Source organism: Marmota marmota, unplaced genomic scaffold (genome assembly GCF_001458135.2).
Source record: "Marmota marmota marmota unplaced genomic scaffold, marMar, whole genome shotgun sequence".
NCBI classification, from domain to species: domain Eukaryota; kingdom Metazoa; phylum Chordata; class Mammalia; order Rodentia; family Sciuridae; genus Marmota; species Marmota marmota.
The window spans coordinates 12,540,223-12,554,910 of NW_025999941.1; positions in this window are offsets into that span (position 1 = coordinate 12,540,223).

Here is a 14,688-nt window from a genome sequence, read left to right on the forward strand (position 1 = left end):
TTCAGGAGACTCTTGACTTTGGATATTAAACTCATCAGGAAACAAATAATTTGCTGGGCAGACTATTCATCTGACTTGATTTTCTTTCATTTGTTCATGAAATATTTACTGAATGTCTACTATCATCTGGGCTCTGCGCTTGATGGTTTGTGTGTGTGATGGATGATACAGCCACTCTCCCGGGCTGGATGGTACACCAGTATGGTGGCTGAGAGTGATTATGATATTATGTGCAGCGTGTAACAGCAGAGTAAGTTGAGAGTGTCAGGCTCACCGATCTGGGAAGGTTTCCAGGAATAGGGGATTTGGCTGGGTTTAAGAGAATAAGAAAGTAAGAAAAGTAAGGTTTGGGAGGTGAGAGTGCTCTCCACCAAGAGTCACCATGTGCGAGTGCTTTGAAGTTAAAAAAAAAAAAAAAAAAAGACCCTGGAAAACCTGAAGATGTAAAGAAGTTCTGAATCACTGCAGCTGGTCCAGAATTGCTAAGCTAGTTACAGGTTACAGTGGTAATTATGAAAACACATTGAACCCCTGAACCCCGGTCTGTCAGCAAAGTATGTGGATAACCAATTACAGAGGACCCAAGCAAGTGACATGAAGGCAGGATGCTAGGCTAGAGCCCCAGAGCAAATGAGAAAGAGCACAGATGCTCATGGCTTCATCTGGGGCCCATGCATGCCACTTAAGAAACACATCTTCCGTAGCGGGCAGAGGAAGGCCAGCAGTGTAGACAGTGCTTTGGAAAACAATTGCTAGTGTTCCGAAGCAGTATTCATTCAGGAGGAGGTCTCAACGGGCTGATGTGGTTGATGGTGGTGAACGTGGACGAAGTGCGTTATTTTGAAGATGAATTGGGGGGGGCGTGTGGGTAGAATGTGGCTTTCCTTGGGGAAGAAATCGGGGAGCTGTTCTAGAGAGTCTTGCCAGTTCTCCAATATCTTCTACTCCCTGGACATTGGAAAGAAGAGGTCGTGGTTAAGTACCCATTATTGTGTCTTCTACATCAATAATGGCTTGTTAGTTTTAGCAAGATACATCTTTAAAAAATTAAATGGAGCTTTTCAGTGATGCAAAGTGTATGTAGGATTATATGGCAAACACCGCCAGGCCATCGAGACACTTCATCAAATATGATTTCTACCAAATCTGTGTAAGATATTTTTGAGAAATAAAACATTATAGATATGTTCAATTGCATACATACCACTCTGCAACCCTTTCCCCACCCTGCTGACAAAGGGAATAGTGATCATGAATTGGGTGTTTTTCATCCGTTATCTATCTGTGTGTTTAATAATTTGACTATCTAACCTAAAAGAAATGCAGGATTGATCTTTTAATAACTGTGTATTAATGCCATTGTACTATACATACGTATGTGTGTGTGTGTGTGTTTTTCTGCATACTTATTCATTCACATTATGCTTTTAAGATTTATCCATGTTGACCCAGGAAATCTCAATTGAGGTATAGTATATACAGTGTAGTATTTCATTCTGTTTTACTTATTACATATATATTTTATATCTCAGTGATACTTTCTTCTCTTGATACATTGTTTATAGATGCTTTGTATTATGAACAATGTGTCAATGTGCATTATGAATCATTGTTTTGTAGATGTTTGCTCTTGTAAACAATGCTTCAATGTGTATTATTTTACTTCTTTTAATTTCTTACTTGTTTTAATTATATATGACAGTAGATTGCACTTATGCACTTTTGATATACATAGATGGGATATAACTTCTCAATTTTCTGAGTGTACATGCTGTGGAATTATATTGGTCATGCAGTCCCATATATACACACAGTAATAATGTCTGTTTCATTCTACTATCTTTCCTATCCCCACATCCCCTTCCCTTCCCTCCCATCATATCTCTCTACCTAATCTAACGTAATGCTATTCTTCCCTAGCGCCTTCCGCTTTATTGTGAATTGGCATCCGGATATTATTAGAGAAAACATTTGGCCTTTGGTTTTGTGGGATTGGCTTATTTCGCTTCTTATGATCTTCTCCAACTCCATTTACTGGCAAGTGCCATAATTTTACTCTTCTTTAAAGCTGAGTAATATTCTATTGAGTATATATACCACAGTATTATTTTACCTCGTGACAATAAAAGGAAGCTTGGGTTAGGTATATCTGTTTCCATGAGCAATTCAGATACTAGGTTAAAGAAAACACCCATCTCCAATTTTACTAAATATTGCCACTGACTTTCTAAAGTGGTCTTATAAGTCACACCAGCTGTGTGTGGAAGCTCACATTGATGGGTATGTCCATGGGTCATAGTACTGTGAGACATTTAAATATGTGTGCATCTATTGAGTGTCAAGTGGTGTATCTCTGAGAATAGAGCCAGGAACACTTTAGGTCTTTCAACAGAGGAAATTGAATACAGGTAGTTGCACAGATGAAGAAACAGCTGAGAAACCAAAACAGAAAGATGAAGTAACATCCATAACAGTGACTGCTATCTACCATGGGACTAGAAGGACAAATGGAAAAAAATGGTGTAAAGAGACCAGAAACTGGAGCCATCTGCCTTAATATAAAACCATGGGGCTAGCATGCTAAGTGAAGTAAGCCACTCCCTAAAAGCCAAAGGTCGATTTTTTTTTCCTGATCTGGAAAAATTGATCTGGAAGCAAACAATTGTCATTTTTTTATTAGTTCTAATCAGTTCTACATGACAGTAGAAAGCTCTTGGATTCATTTTACACAAATGGAGCAGACGTTTTCACTCCTCTGGTTGTACATGAAGTAGAGTCACGCCATTCTTGCAATCATACACATACCTAGGGTAATGATGTCAATCTCATTCCATCATCTTTCCTACCCCTTTGCCCTCTCCCCTTTTCCTCAAACAAAGTTCCTCCACTCATCCCATCCCCCTCATCTACTTATCAGAACATTCAGCCCCTAGTTCTTTGGGATTGGCTCATTTCACTTAGCATGATATTCTCCAACTCCATCCATTTACCTGCAAATGCCATAATTTTATTCTCTTTTAATGCTGAGTTATCAAGAATATAAGCAACAATAGTATTGGAGAGAATGTGGGGAAAAGCATACTCTTACATTGCTGGTAGGACTGCAAATTGGTGCAACCACTCTGGAAAGCAGTATGGAGATTCCTTAGAAAACTTGCAATGGAACCACCATTTGACCCAGCTATCCCACTCCTAGGTCTACACTTAAAGGACTTGAAATCAGCATGCTACAGTAATGTGGCCACATCAGTGTTTATAGCTGCTCAATTTGCAATAGATAAACTGTGGAATCAACCTAGATGCCCTTCAGTAGATGAATTGATAAAGAAACAGTTGTCATTTTTGCTTGTGTGTTTCTGATTTCAAGTGAACGTATTTTTCACATGCTTATCGGTCACTTTATTTCCTATCAGTCATTATCTTTTGTGTATTTTTTCTATTGGTTGTCCATCTCTAATTTATTTTATGGATTCTTCATATATTCTAGATATTTACCTTGGTCATCTACCTGCATTAGTCTGGGACTAATGCCATACGTGGTTTATGATATCTTTTGTGGTACACACATTTTAAATTGAATACACAAACTTGACCTTTATCACTGAAGTTAGTGTCTGTTTTATTCAAGGAAACTCTTTCCTGAGTCATATACCCCAGTATTTTTTTTAATGTTCTAGTTTCACTTTTCATATTTAGGTCTTTAATACCCTAGGGGTTTATTTTGCTTGTGGTGGAATATAGATTTCTTTTAAAAAATTTTTGCTGAAAGATAACCAATTATCCTAGACTATTTTTAAATACTTTATAATTTTTTTAAACTGCTATCCTTATTATATTTCAGATTTCCAAGTACATGTAGGTTCTGTTGTAATCCTGTTTCTACAATCTCTCCTCTGTGACATTGGTCTAGTTTTTATCCTTGACCAATAACATGCTATCTCACTTAATATAGCTTCAAAATAAAACATTTTTAGCAGGACTAGTTTCCTCACTTTGATTTATTTCACATTTGGCTAGAATATCCTTGACTTCTTGAGGCTTTGTATAAATTTTAAGATAATTCTTATCAAATTCCATGACAGACCTGCTAGGAGTTAAATCCACATTTTCCTGAATTTATTGATAAAAAATTTTCATTTTTATAAATATAGCTTCCATTTCTTAACATGGCACCTCTCTCCTGTTAAATATGTTTTTGCTTATATGCTTTTTTTTATATATTAGGGATTGAACTCAGGGGCACTCAACCACTGAGCCTCACCCCCAGCCCTATTTTGTATTTTATTTAGAGTAAAGGTCTCACTGAGTTGCGTAGCACCACACTGTTGCTGAGGCTGGCTTTGATCCTCTGGCCTCAGCCGCCAGAGCCACCACAGTGCCTGGCCTACTCTTTTGTTTTTGATAGAAAAATAATTCCTCCATAAAGTTATTACACATTTTTAGATTAGCTTTTATTTTCATGAAGACAAAATCATATTGTATGTGAATTATGGTAGATTTCTCTCTTTCTGACTCTTATGCCTTTTACTTGATTTTTCTTATGCCTTTTACATTTTTTGCTCTAGGATATTTATCCATTTCCCTTTTTTAGGTTACGAAGATCACCCTCCTTCTTTTGCTACAAATCTTTCAACATTCATTTAAATACTAGGTGTTTCCTATACCTGACTCCTCTTCGGCCCTGAGTTGACCAAGTGGTTGCTCTGAAACAGTTCTTGGAAGACTAATGCTCTGCCTGAGTAAAATTTGAACTTGAAAAACATGAAAATCAATACTGTATGTTTCCCACAGACATGGATAGATATAAAAGCATTCTTTAAAAGGACTGTTAAACTACACACCAAAATGATCACAGGTGGTACTTTTGGAGAGAGGGAGAGAGCAATTGCAAGGAAGTGGGGAGAGAGAGGACTTGAGGTGGTGGAAAAGGAGGCTTTAGCTTAATCTGTAATGTTCAAATATCTCCTTTAAAGGAAACCATGTTCCCACTGAACTTCAGTGATCATTTTAGCAATGTATATATAGAAAAAGCAAGTGTATCAAATTAATAATGATAAATTCTGAGTTACAGAACTATGGGCAAAGTGCCACTCTTTTGGCACCCCTAATTTCCAAAAACAGCCACCCAAATTCAGAAAGTGCAATTCATCTTATTAGAGCATCTTGACTTAAAGTATTCGTTTGGTCTCAAAACTTTAAATTTGGAGTTAGGAAGTTGAAAGATTGGACTTTGTTTCATTGTAAACATTACCAATCAATCAAAATTCATGCATTGAAGTACCTATTTGCATACGATGGGGGAAAACTAATTATATAGACCTCACAGTAGGAATGGACCATACAAATAGACTTTTTCAGAGAAACATGAAACCAACATGTGAATCAAATGTGAAATACTAGTATCACAAACAAACCCCTACATTTTCTTGGTTAGGGGCAGTAATATTTTAGGTAACCAGTTACTATTTTCTTATATTATTAAACAGCGTTCTTTTCTCTGGGAGGGTCTCCTACCCTCTGATTTCCCTGTATTTCGCTGAGAACTAGGGACTTAAAAATCAGGTTTTAACTTCCTGTATGACAAGTGAAACATGCCAGCATAAAGATTTGAGTACCAGCCAGGTGTGGTGGCCCAAGCCTGTTAATCCCAGCAGCTCTGGAGGCTAAGGCAGGAAGATCTCGAGTTCACAGCCAGCCTCAGCAAAATTGAGGCCCTAAGCAACTCAGTGAGACTCTGTCTCTAAATAAAATACAAAATAGGGCTGGGGATGTGGCTCAGTGGTCGAGTGCCTCTGAGTTCAGTACCCAGTATCCCCCTATCCTACCAGCAAAAAAGATTTGAGAACCCAGTGCTGAATTGTCTGACAATCATACTGACATCTTAGCATAGGCTTAGGATATAAGACAACACAAACAGCTGGCCCTGCATATCAGTGGGTTTCACATATGTGGATTCAACCAGGTGCAGACTGAAAATGTAGGCGTGCCTAAGATTTTTTTGAGACTATACTAAAAATGTACAAACTTTTTTTTTCCTGGTCATTTTTCCCTAAAGAATATAGTACGACTATTTCCATAGCATTTACATTGCTTAGGTATTAGAACTAATCTAGAGATGATTTAAGGTTATATAGCAGGATGTGCATTGGTTATATTGCAAATACTGAAGCATTTTATATAAAGCCCTTAGCATTTGCCTATTTTCGTATCCTGGGGTTGGTACTGGAATTAATACCTCTGTGGCTATTGAGGGAGGACTACATATGTATGTTTTTTAAGCATGATGTTCAAATTAAAAGAATGAAAGTGATCCTAATCACAAAAGTCAGAGTGGACCTTGAGTTCATTTTTTTGCTCTGATGTTGGTTTGCTCTGAATAGCCTGATGTGGGTTGGCATGGGGAGCACAGCAGTCTGTCCTCCTATTGATTTTTGAACATTTAAATGGGCCCAGTAAGCATATGTGTATTGAACAAGAAAGGAAAGAAGGAAGAGGCTTTTGTGACAGGCTTTTCTATTTTCAGACAGGTGATCCACACTTTTGCCAAAGGCCTGAAAGCTAAACTAGGCATAATGTATATACATTGAATATTGGGTGGAACACAGCGAATGTCTGCATATGTGAAATATGTACTTGATTCTGAACAAAGTAAAAAAAAAAATCAGCTCTGATTATTTATCCAAGGGGAAAATTATTTAATTTTTCTAAAATGGGTAACAAATAATGAGCTAGCTTACAATGGAGGCCGGAGGGAAATTTAGCCCTGGGTTTTGGGGGTCTTGGTAGCTAGCAAGGGCAAATTTGCTACTGCAAAGAAAGTCTGAGAGAAAAGACAAAGGCATGAACAATAATACAGATGGTATCCTCTCTGAGTGTTTCTCACCTGATAACCACGTTAATGTCCCTGAACTTGTTCATTCTTCTGTAAACCTCCTCCTTTTATTATGTTTCCCAGGGCCAATCTCCATCCTAACTAAGTCAAAATAAGTCCAGGGGGAAAGGAGCGTAATAATTTTAGGTATTAGTAACTGCAAATGTCACTTGTAGATACGAGGATGACAGGCAAATTGCTTTTGTTCTAAACATGCTCAGAGCTTAGAGGTATGTTTTTCACCCTTTGTCTTGCTATTTGATGTTCCAGAGAGGAAGGATTTGGAAGTTGCTAAGCTTGAATGATGTTGGGAAAGCAATGTTCAGAAACAGCAACCCTGAAGACTTCAGATGCAGATTTTTTTCTTAATGTTGGCCCTCAGGATCATTCTTGTATTAAATGCCAATACACTAGTATTTCAAATACTGGCAGTGCTCACTTTATGTGATATTATGGAGGACGGTGCCTGAGCTAATCAGGTGCTTAAAGGATTAGGCTTTGCAGCCAGATTTAAATATCAGCTTCATAACTTTGCACAGGTTGCTTAACTCTGCTGAGTCCCAGTTTCCTCATCTATAAAATAAGATAATGACACCTTCCTCATAACTTTCTTATAAGCAATAAAGGACACAATGTAACAAAACTAAGCACAGTGCTTCACACGATGTAAAGTACTTGGTACATGGTGCTGGTGCTGGTGATGTAGAGGTGGTAATTATTCAACACTGAATTTATTGATACTGTATTTTGTATTCATCTACCAATGGCATTACCACCAGTTGCATGTACAAAACCCCAACCTCACTGGCTCACCTGAATGGTGGTGTATTTTTCTCACATCCAGGGAGAGGCAGCCTAAGGCTCCTGTGACTGATTAAGCAAATCCCTCACGTTCCCAAGCCTCTTCCAGCTCTGATTCTGCCGTCCTTAACAGATGACCCTCATCTTCACAATGGCAAGATTCCCCTGCCACTCAGTCCATGCTCTAGCAGAAAGAGAAGAAAAGCCCAAAGGGCCGTGGACCTGAGCCAGCAGAGTTCGACCCTTTTCTCTAGAAGCTCCACCCAGTGGTCTTCCTCTTACACCTTATTGGCTGGAATTTGGTCACAGGAGCATCTCTCTGCCATAGGAGCTTTGATCCTGCTACCCCAAGCAAAGTTGCAGTTCTGGTAGTAAAGAAAGAAAGAAGACCAGGATTGACTGGCAACTAGCAGTGGTATTGGAAGGGAGAAGAAACACATGGCTTGGTTTAATAGAAAAGGTGTACTGGGACATGGCAGTAGCCAGCATCTCTTCAGGGGAAAGCAACACTGAAGACAGGAAAGAATTTTCAGTTCCTCCAAAACATTTCCTGTCAGAGTACAGAACAGAGCTCAGGCCGGGCACGGTGGCCCCCACCTGTGATCCCAGTGGGTCAGAAGGCTGAGGCAGGAAGATCACGAGTTCAAAGTCAGCCTTAGAAAGACCCTGTTCTAAAAAGAAAAAAGAAAAAAGCAAGGGCAGTGTTGTGTGTGTCTGAAGGATGTGGCTCAGTAGTTTAAGTACATCTGAGTTTAATCTCTGAACCCCCCCCCACTTTAAAAAAAAAAAAAAAAAAAACTCTCAGACAAGACCTGGCATTCTGGCCTTGTTTCTGTATGAATGCATGACTTTGGGTAACTTATGTAATCTGTTTATAATGGAAACTATTATGAGCACAGAGCTTTTCTCTCTCTCTGTCTCTCTCTCTTTTTTTCCCACTACTATATCTCCACCCCCTAGGAGAAAGCTTTTCTATTGTAAGGGTCAATATTTATGGAACAAATGAATGAACAGATGGGTAAATGAACATCTCGGAACCCTGTGGCAAGGTATTAATAACATTAATAACCCAGTGGCAGAGGGATAAATAACCATTTCTTTGAGGGGGGTGGTACCAGGGATTGAACTCAGAGGCACTTAACCACTGAGCCCCATCCCCAGCCCTATTTTGTATTTCATTTAAAGACAGGGTCTCACGGAGTTGCTTAACGCCTCGCTGTTGCTGAGGCTGGCTTTGAACTTGCATTCCTCCTGCCTCAGCCTCCCAAGTCGCTGGGATTTCAGGTGTACGAATAACCATCTTTAGAGTTCATCATGAGAATCAAATGTGAGAACATGTTTTATAGAACACTCCACTGACCCTGGTGTTGCAGAAAGACTATTTCACTTGAGATTCCCCAAGGACCTCAGAACCCAAGAGGCTCTGTGGGTCTTCTCTGAGGGTCTGTATAGCCAGCTAGTCATCTCCAAGACTCTTTGCTTCTTAAATAAGCTGTAATATACAGTCCAAATTAAGTTTACAACTATGTATTTAAAGCCAATATCCCTGTATTAGATTCCCAAAATATGTAGGTTGGAGAGAGAAATGATGTGCCCGTGTGAACACATAGGCGTTGGTGTCTTTAATTTTGGATGAAGGTTTGCTGAGTTTCCATTAGCTATTTTAGACCAGGCTTGTGGCTAATTAAGGATTAGCACACTAAATTAACAGCAAATTAATACTCATTTCTGTGCTAGCACACCACAGCAGCAGGAAAATTACCTAAATTAAACTTGGGTAGTGACACTCATCATGGCAGTGAATACTGGCATCTGAAAGTATTCTCGTGAAACTCTGGCTGGAAAGGACATTCATAAAACCAAAAACTCTGACATCCTTTTTGAGTTATTTGCAATGGACGAACCTTTACCAAATGTTGATTTGAAAGAAACTTTCCTTCGGTAGCGTGTGTGAACACATACAATACTTAAAATGAACTGGCTTTGGGTGGTTATGGGAAAGTTCTAAATGAAGGCTCAGAATGTCCTCATGCTGACAAAGATTGGCTCACAACGTAAGCAAAGCCACTCACGGAAGCCACAGTACTCTCTGACATTCTTGAGCTCTGTCATGGTAATCCATGGTCATAGACTCCTCTGTTACTGACTAGATCTCTTCACCAGTGGCAAAGCCTGGGTAGTCTTCTTTGGGGTGAGAAATATTTGCTCATGCTTTTTAATTTGGATTGTTTGTGTACTGGGTGTGACCACATTACCCATACCCTTTTTGGAGGGGGAGAAATCAGGAACTGAACTCAGGGGCACTTGACCACTGAGCCACATCCCCAGCCCTATTTCGTATTTTATTTAGAGACAGGGTCTCACTGAGTTGCTTAGCACCTTGCTTTTGCTGAGGCTGGCTTTGAATTCACCATCCTCCTGCTTCAGCCTCTGAAGGCACTGGGATTACAGGCGTGGGCCACCACTCCCAGCACCCATACCCTTTTAAAATGCATGCTCTTGTGACCAGATGGACTGTGCCAACACATGCAAAGATAACTGTCACAATCCTAGGGCTTTAAGTCTTTGGAAAAAAAAAAATTCACTCCTCTGTAGAAGATGATAATTTCAGGAGCTTTTCACAAATATTGCATCATCATGAAGAAACAATTCCTAACCTCAGGGAACAGAGATTGCAGAAGAGCCTCAAACTCTGCATGCCCTTCCCTGGGAGCTCAGAGGCTCACGAGACCCTCTCCAGCCAACTCTCATGTCGGGCTGTGGGCCTCATTGAGTATATGTCTGCTTTATGTTTCTGCCCTAGCCGTGTACCCTGCTCCACATTATAATGGGAATATTGACTGGCCATTGACTAGGCCTGGCCAGGCAGACTTTGCAGTAATTATGAATGAAAGATGTCAGTGCTGAAGCATCTCATTCCAGATATTTCTACACATAGTCAATATTGGCTTTCGTGAGGGTGACTGAGCTCCAAATGGCTCGCAGTCATGAGGGAGTGACCAATGGAATAGCTATTATTTCATCCAATTGATACTTTTTGTGCAAAGGGAAACAGGAATGCAGAATCACGCACCTTTTACACCAGACTGGTTCTTGCTTTCAACAGCTGCTGAAAAATATGAGCTATTTTCCCTGGGAAGCCAGCTCCTGGAGAGAGGCGATATGTTGCAAGTGGAAAACCATGTTAATTTTCAACAGAGGTTACAAAAAAATATATACATTATTACCCAGACTTTAACCATTAACTTAACCATTGACTCCTAACAGAAAAGTGTTTATTTCCAGAATCTCCTGAATCCTGCTTTAGCAGTCAAATAGCAATGTGGCTAAGAAAATAACTCAGATTAACATGCCGTATCTGTTTGAATTTGTGTAAGGTTTATAGGTCCAGGCAAGGACAAAAATTCAAGGCTTCCATATAATGGTATTGCTCTGGAAATCTTTATTTTTATTCATTTATTTTTGTACTGGGAATTGAACCCAGGGGCACTTAACCACTGAGTCACACCCCCAGCCATTTTTTTCTATTTTATTTAGAGACAGGGGCTTGCTGAGTTGCTTTGGGCCTCACTAAGTTGCTGAGGCTGGCTTTGAACTAGGGATCCTCCCGCCTCAGCCTCCCGAGCTGCTGGGATTACAGGTGTGTGCCACTGCACCTGGTGTCAATCCATTTCTAACAGAGGAAATCTCACATTCTTGGTGCTAGTGTGTGTCAGAGCCACTGTACATTTGTATGATGACTGTCCAAATGTTTATTGAAATTTTATCATTTGCCTACAGTATCTTGGAATTAAGAGCTTATTGTAACAGTAGTGAAAGCAGTTACATGGTACCATTCAAAGCAATACTTCTCTGCTATTGTAATGTCCCAAAGTTGCCAAATAGGAACAGCAGAGCAGAGGGGAGTTGAAATTCACACCAGGCTGTTAAAATGGCCCCAATAGCCAAAGCTAATTGATGGCAAAACAGCTGATACTTTTAATCACTATGATGAATAACTTCTCTCTGGGCATGAATAATAACAGTAAAGTTAGTTAATGATAGGCCCAGTATAGAAATAGTAGCAATAGTAATTTCAGTAGCAGCAGCCATTGTTTACTGAGTTACTGCTAAGGAACCAGATATTAAGATGGTCATTCATCCTTTTTATGCATTATCTTTAATTCCCCAAACATAGCATTTGTCTCATAGTGATGTCATGGTCCCTGTCTTACAGAAGAAGAAACTGAAGTTCAGAGAAGTTACTTGGGAGATATTAGGTGACTGGACTAGGATTTCAACCCAAGAGTCAGATTTTATTGTTTGTGTCCTAAATGCTATTTTATCTTGCCTCTTGAGAAAAGGAGAAGGGGCCCTCAGCTCCCTTCACTTCATAGAAAGTCTAAACCCTGAACACAGAGATAATTTAGTCATGGAGTGACCAAGAAGTGAGATTTCAGGCCAGCATCGAGGCCAGGAGTTACATGAGTCTGTTTGAAATGAGCACAGGATTCCTGGGCTCCTCAGATAAGACCTCGAGTCACAACAAGGGATGGTGATGTACCAAAGCTTTTTTAAAAAGTTTTATTTGTTCTTTTTAGATATGCATGACAGTAGAGTGTATTTTGACATATTATACAGACATGGAGTCTAACTTCCCATTCTTGTGGTTGGACACGATGTGGAGTTTCCCTGGTCGTCTGTTCATATAGGAACATGGGAAAGTTCTGTCCCATTCATTCCACTGTCTTTCTATTCCCATCCAGTCTCCCTTCTCTTCTTTCCCCTTTGTTTAATCCAATGAACTTCTATTCTTCCCTTCCCTTCCACCCCTTCTTGTGTGTTAGCATCCACATATCAGAGAGCACATTTGGCCTTTGTTTTGGGGGAGACTGGCTTATTTAGCTTAGCATGATTGTCTTTAATTCCATCCATTTATGAGCAAATGACATAATTTCATTCTTCTTTATGACTAAGTAATATTCTGTTGTGTATGTATACCACTTTTTTTTTTTTTTTAACCCATCCATCTTCTGAGAAGCGCCTAGTTTGGAACATTTTCTTTCTGTAATTCCCCGGGTGCTAGGTTCTGTAACAACTCTCTGCTGTGCTGTAGCTCTGTGATGGCAGTGTTGAAACACTCTACTACAGGTGAAGGAGAAGAATTTAAAGTTTAGGGATGCTAAATTGTTGCTTTATGTCTCCTCATAGTCAGAAACAAGGGACAATGTGTGTGCATGGTACTTAGAGGTGGGACGTCAGTCTGACAAACCCTAGGGTCTCTACTACTGGGAATCAGAACCCTGGAAAGTTGACTACTTGTCTGCAATCCTTGCTCCCCCACCACCCTGGAGCCCACATGCTGCCTGTCAGTCACACTGCATCTCCCAGGACTCTCCTCTCCCCTTACAATGCCGTCCTGCAGGTCTTTTCAGGAAGTGTGATATTGCTCCTCTGAGGATACATTAGAAAGAAACTTGAGTATTTATTGTTGGTGGTTGCAGTCATCAAGTGTGAAGTGACTGTCTGTTCATAGGAGGGTTTTGAGGCTGCTAAGTGTCCAAAAGACCCCAGATAGTCCACACAGCCCAAAGTCCTGGTACCTCTCAGAGTACTAGATGTCGCTTAGACTTTCATGAAAGTGCAAACACCATTTATACGTACTGTGAACTTAACTCCAATTTATGGATCAGGTTCAAAATGCTTTCCCCAAGGTTTTATATAGATAATATTCATTTCTTTGCACAGACAATGCTGAGAACCCTATCGTTAAGGTTTTTTTTTTTTTTTGGACCTGAGTTTCTGAACTCTGGAACCATCTCTATTTTATAATGGAATTCCAATTCCCCCCAATCTATGGTAGATCCTGTGTGGATGAGGGGAAGAAAGTCATTTCCCAGCTACTTTATGTATATAGTGAAGGTCTGAAAAAAGCATGGTATAACTTGTGGGCTGGGATCAAGGAGTTGAGTCAACCTAGAATATTAGCAACTCAAAACAACTGTGCTGCATCTTAATTTTTTTTAAAATTTTTTTTGCACAACAGGAATTGGACTTGGGAGCACTCAACCACTGAGCCACCTCCCCAGCCCTATTTTATATTTTATTTAGAGACAGGGTCTCACTGAGTTGCTTAGTGCCTCACTTTTGCCAAACTGGCTTTGAACTTGCAATCCTCTGCCTCAGCCTCCCGAGCTGCTGAGATTACAGGCATGTGCCACTGCACCTGGCTACATTGCATTTTATAGAAGGAAATAAGCTGTGCCAGTCTATGCCAGTGATTTTTATCAGGTCAGGCTGTGGTGGTCTACTTTTCATGGTGTGGCAAACTTGTACCCATTTGCATGGAATAGTACTCAGGATCCCAATGGATGCAGGTAAGCTCCTTGCCTGGAAGTTCACAAGCATCTCCCTCCCATCTAGCTCACGTGAGTGTGAATTACACCAGTGCCTCTTCAAAGTCCTGTATAGTATCTCTATTCATTGTCCCTCACTACATAGCAAATTACCCCAAACTTAGTGGCTTAAAATAGCACACACTATTACCTCACAGTTGACATCCATCCGGGGATTTGGGTGCCACTTAGCTGGGGATTCAGGATTTCTCACAAGATGTTGGCTGGGCTAAGGTGTCATCAGAAAGCTCGACTGTGGAAGGATCTACTTTCAAACTCACTGAGTTTCTTAGTCAAATTCAATCATACAGGTGGACTGAGGGGCTCCCTTCCTTGCTGGCTGGCGGTCAGAAACTATCTTCACTTCCTTGAGGGGAACGCCCTAGGGCAGCTGCTACCATGCCAATTTGCTTCCATGGGTACAACCAAGGGAAAGAGTCTACCAAGACAGGTGTTGGCATCTTATGCAACAGAATTACACAAGTGACCTCCCATCAACTTTGACCTGTTCTATTGATTGGAGAAAGTCCTCTCCAAGACTCAGTGTGTGTGTGGTGGTACTGGTATTGGTGGTGGTGGTGTAGAATTACACAGTTGTGTGAATCTTGCAAGACCAAGGTCATCAGGGGCCATCATGAGGGC